Here is a 6031-nt window from a genome sequence, read left to right as displayed (position 1 = left end):
TTACTAAATAATGGATTGTGGCTACGCATCATGTAACACCTCAGTAATTACAAAACAGTATTAAATCCAATATCTCACTGGAACGGTTGTAAAGTCATGGTCGTGTGCACGTTATTAGACTTCATAATGCTCTGCTTTGATTAATGGTGAGACAACAATGTTTTTTAAATAAGACAGACGCCTCATCAGTCATATTATGAAACTTCACCTCTCCAATGTGGTAAAAACTGTGTTCTTCAGTATAAAAATACACTAGATTACATCTTTAATTTATGAAAATCTACAAGTTGCATTTAAAGTGCATAGGAAAGATGAATGTCTACAAATGTCATGCTTCTAAAAATTGACAGCACATCAGGAGTTCTTATGAAAATGCGTGTTTTTTTCATTGTGATGCGGCCCTTGCAGAAACAAACAAGACACGTGGTCCCTTCATCAAAATGGAAGCATGAGGATGCAGCAGCGGTGGCCTTTCCAAGTTGCAATTTTGACCTTTACATTTTTCAATTACAGTGATTTGTGGGCTGCATGTCTTTATTTTCCTGGACATGTTGTAAACTTTAATAAAGAAAAAATAAACAAAAGACAGACAACAAAGTGAAATGATGGGCATTTGTGTGTGTCTTTCCTCTTGATGAAATGCCTTGAACACAGGTATAGATGGTAGTTTTTCCATTTTTGTAATAGATAATTTTGCAGCACCTACTTTGGTGTCTATCTCAATCCAGTGTTCACAAATATATACTGAAATGTCCCCATCCGACCTGAAAAGTACAAATGATTTTCAAATGGTACCTGTATCCGTGAGCAAGTGTTTTCCCTCATGCTGTGGGAGTGTTGTTTCAGGGGCTGGTTCATGAACTGACATGTGGTGAATCAGTGTGAGGTGGTGGGTTCACTTACCTTCATCTGAATGAATTCTGGTTCTGACAGAATAACACATCATTGTGTTCCACCGTTTGATGGGATTGCTGGCAGCGATGATTGGATTCTTTATGAACTATTTTCTGTTTCTGTATGTCTCCACAGTTTGCCTCGCAAAAGAAACAAGTAGGTCAAGACGCCTGGGGACCCTGTATGGATTTTGACAGACATCCAGATCTCCTGGAAGTTGTTCTCCAGAGGGGTGAAGGCAATATTTAGGGCAAAGCCCTGCTTTGCCCTAAATATGCGCTTGCTACAGGAAGAAGTAATCACAAAAGAACAGCACAAAGCTGGGAACACAAAGATCTTTATTTATAAACCTCGCAGAAGTTGAAAGACACAGAGATTTGCGATTTGGAAAGTCAGCAACAGTGGTACTTTAGAGAGATGTCTGATTTCGTCTCCTTAATATGTTATTTTGAGCAAAGCAGAAATGATTGTTTAGCCAGAGGGATTCCCAAATGGTAAAGCATCATCTACACATTGTCACTGTGACTGTTACCAGACAACAGCCTGCTGAAACCGCAGCAAGGGTGTTAAAAGAGACTGGCAGAGAGAGAGAGAGAGAGAGAACAAAACCGAGCTCAGCCCATCTGAATGGCCGAGCATTTCGTCTCTGGGTGTCTCAATGAGCAGCCTAACAATTGTGTTAATTCACCCTTTACAAAGAAGCTCAGAGCAAGGCTTTCCCAAATCAGCAAACACATCACTTCCTCAGCTCAGTTGGTATTCTTCAGCTGCTTCTCCAGCCTTTGTGCAGCAAAATGAACAGTGGAATAACAAACAGATTTAAGTTGTAGATGCGTTCACTTCCCAAGAGGTCACTTTGAACCTGTTCTTCTTTGCACACAGGTTTTGGTTTTTTATAAATGAGCTGTAATAAATATTTGAACAATGACTTTGGCTCACGTTACATTAGAAGTTAGTGTTCAGGAAGGTGCTTGGAAAACCAAACTTTGTGAGCTAGCAATTACTTCACAAAGAACCTCACTTCATGTCGCTCAGGATGGACTTCAGATACGATCAATATCTGTATACATACATACTGAGCATCACTGCACTTCCATGAATGCTGCTTGCATCATACCAGGCAGTGATAATTTAATTCAATATAAGTTATTCATATCTGTTTTAATATTCCATTAGTAAATATTCTCTTATCAACAGATCACTTTGAAGATTATCATGCAATATAAATGTATGTTCCACCATTCTAAATATGTTCTCTGTGCCTTTATGGTCACATACTGAGAATTTAAGCTGAGTGAATCTACCACAAAGTAGATATTGTCATCAATATAACCATCAAACTGTTGATGTTCCACTTTAAAAAACATTCAAGTATACCTAATATCATGCTACACCAAATAAATTCTGTATCACATGCTATTTGGACAAGGTTTTAAATGTAAAGATCGACTGAGGGGACACGTTGTCACTGCTTTGTATGCAGGTTATAAATACTTGATGTTTAGCAGCAGCTTCCACTGCTGCCTCACTACCTTCCCCTTCCTTCCCAGTTATTAGTCAAACTCCTGAAACAGTTTTAATAAAGCTGAAGGTTCAACCTCATTCTGATCCTTTGTTTGTTTGTTTGTTTGTTTGTTTCCAAAGAGTTGTGCACTGCTACTGTGGATTAATAAAGCTGCTGCTGTTTCTGCTCTGAACTGGATTAAACTGCTCTGGAAAAGAAGTGAAGCACTAATCAGATGAACGTCTACTGAATGTGCCTTTTAATAATTCATTTAGATAACGCCGCAGTTCTCACACGCTGATGGCATCGTCCGTAAGTTAGCACACACTCACAAATGTGATGTAAGTTCACCGTGAACACAAGTGAAAATTTCCTTTAATAAACATTTTGTGATAGTTTTTGTCTGGAAACACGTTCTTGTCGACGAGTGAACAAGACAAATGTAACACGTTAAGTCCTGGATTAAAGTGGCTGACAATAAAGAACTAATGCAAAGGCAAGAACAAACTCCAGAAGTGAAAACAATGAGTGATCAAATGGAGCCCAGAAGATAAAAATGATAATGATATTAAAATTTAAAAAGGCCTGGCCCGTAGGTCACAGGTATTGATGATGATGACAAGTGGTGCATTACACATAAAATGGAAAGAAAAAAGAAAGAGCAACGAGAAAATGCTGTTGTGTTTTACAGGTTGGATTTGAACTGACATATGTGCAGTGTATGAAATATAGAGACACTCTCAGCATCTTCTCCTATGTGTTTACACTGGTGCCATCAACTCCAGACTGGTAGGCAGGGCTTAGTGCGACGGAGCGACGTGGGCAGCAAGTCTGCAGACAGCTCGTCTCCTGCAGAGCTTATAGAGGAAGCCATGTTTTATATGTCAGGTGAAGGTGACTTCAAGAAGGGGTCTCCTTCTAACTATTAGGTTGGGTTTCTGACTCAAAGGGTAGGAACAAACAACATATGTGGTTGTTAGATAGAGGATAGAGGAAACAGTTCTAACTCCACCTCAGCTGGTTTTGTTCCACTGGCTGTTGTTAATGATTTCAGCCTCATCCATGAAGTTCAGTAAAAGAAACACCAGTGAGCTCCAGGAGGACCGGCTTAGGATTATTTCTCTTCATCATACTCTCATTTGTATACAGTATTTATCCACAGAAACCCTTTTGCTTGCGTAGCATCTTTTCAGCATTGGTCAACAGAAACATCCAAACTCTGGCAGCGCCTCTCTGCAGCCAGCGTGCTTCTTAACTCTGAAGCTATGCACATGCACCTCATTAAGTGAGACCTCCGGCTTTCATTTTGACATCCTCCCTGAACATAGGGAGACAAATAACGCTGTGTTTATTTGTCAAAACGTAGCAAAAAGATGGCGGGAGTAGCCTGGGGAAATAATGGCAGTAATTAACTGAGCGTTACTCCTCAGTGAAACCTCCTGAGGACCTTCACTGTCATTCCAGGCCTCCCTGTGCAACCCCCTCCTCTGCCTAAATTGATACTGCTGTCAAGTTTGACGAGCTTGCTCACAACAAAGACTCTTTTTATTTCCTAGAGCGAGAGACTGTACTGCTCTTAATGCAGCCAGCAGTTTAGTTTTATCCCATTTAAATCTACTTCACTATCTACCCTCATAACCCATAAAGAGCCACAATAAAACACATTATGATCACTGTAATCACAACAGGCACAGGAAGAAGCGTCTCCGCTGTGGATTCCTCGCCTCACACACGAGCATTTACTTAGTGCTTTAACTTTGTGAATTGTTAATCTGCTTGAGCGCATTTGTTTCAGGAGGTGCTGCAGCACACGTCCTGCTGCTGTGGCAGCCTCTAATAAATCACCATGCCTCGATAATCTATATGGATATGAGCATAAAGAGAGGCGTGATCATTATGCTTCAACAGCTCCCACAGCCAGGGTAACACCTTCATCAGGACCCTTTGCCATGACAAATTGCAGTGCACAGCTGCAGGGCCCTTCAATAAGGAGGACAGGAGTGTGGTTTTCTTGTTTTGGCCTTCATAGCAGCCTCTGCCCACATATCATTCTAATTACGTTGCAGCGCAGAAAAACATCATAAAGCAGTAATCACTTTAGCACACGTCGTCGTGAACCGCGTCTCTGCACGAGGAGCTAATATCCGCTGCATGTTCTCCTTCCCAGCGTTTGATTTTAAACGTGTGCAGCCTGCATCGAAAAGGCTGCAGCAAATTTTAAAAGAGGAAATTGAGACAAATCTTGCTCTCTGCTGGTAATGATTCACAAAAGAGCAGCTTGAAACCTCAGAAAGCTCTTTACAAATCCGCTCGAGGACTCAGTTTGAAATCAGCTACTGAGAAGCAGGTTATTTTCGACAGGACAAACAGCCCAAGCTGCTTCATAAATGACTTTGCCATCGATGATGAAAACACTTCCAGAAATCAATCTAACATTTTTTCCTCCTACTGCATGTGGCTTTCTGAGGAAACACGTGTTTATTGCTTATTGTGCTTCCTGGAAACTGCTGATGCTGATGAGCCTCACAGTTTGTATTGTAACCCTTGACTCATCAATTTACATCATTTAACCTGCAGTCATTTTGTTATGAGGCCATTTCTGTGTTTATCAAGTGTCTTTTAACATGATATATTATATATAAATCATAAACAAAACAAACAAGCTCCATCCCAGTAAAGCTCAACTGTTTCATGCTGTTGCAGCAACGGTCCTCATGACACTGACCTCAACAACATTGTTTCTGCGTAACTGGGCTTCAATCATAAATTCTGCTCTTATTAACACTGAATATTCAGTAATTATTCTCATGATGTTGTTGAGCCTTGAGGTCATTGCCTGGACTGATGCTATGCAATTAAAACAAAGCTGGTGTCGGCCAATATAAAGTCACACATGACAAATAACATTCGGGGCAAATTGAGAGAGAGCTGGCACCTACAGATACACGTGAAGGCCCATCTCGCAACATAAAATAGTTAGTCAATAGGTGTTTGGGACTCATTCCTACATGACAGTGATACTGCCTCACTGTCAAAATGATTCATCCCGGACCTGCCCGTGGTATAAATCATGCCTTGAAAATGTGCCACAGAATGCTATTTGCTGGTGTCGTTTGCCTAAACGCTGCACAAGGTGGACGTTCTCTCTGTGAAGTATCACCACGCTATTCTGTTATTTGTCGTGGTGGTAAAAGTCTTGTGGTGAGCTCTTTCAAATGCAACACAACTGCAATGATATTTATTTTACAACTTAAAGGTCCAGAATGTTCCTTTCTCTACAAATATTTATTGGTTTAGAGTGTACCTTGTGTGTACATTACCCGTGGCTATGGACCTTTTTTCCATGCACCATGTACAATCTACACTAATCTTACAGAAGTAGTTTTGTTCTGAGTTTATCTGCTTTTCATCTGCCGCCCTTGTTGAGGAAATTAATGGGATTTTCTCTCTCTGCAAATGTTCTGGTGTTTAACTGAAAAGTTCTCATTGGAGAATGAAAAAATAAAGAATACAATAAAGAAATAACATGATTTAGACTATAGTCTTCTGAAAGCTAAGGGTCTTGCAGAGGAAGGGGAAACATGAGGAAACATGAATCCCAGACATCATGGCCACGCTGTTGGTAATGTTGTA

The sequence above is a fragment of the Anabas testudineus genome, chromosome 14 (assembly GCF_900324465.2).
Source record: "Anabas testudineus chromosome 14, fAnaTes1.2, whole genome shotgun sequence".
Taxonomy (NCBI): Eukaryota; Metazoa; Chordata; class Actinopteri; order Anabantiformes; family Anabantidae; genus Anabas; species Anabas testudineus.
The sequence above is the reverse complement of the archived record's forward strand: the minus strand, read 5'-3'. Positions refer to the sequence as shown.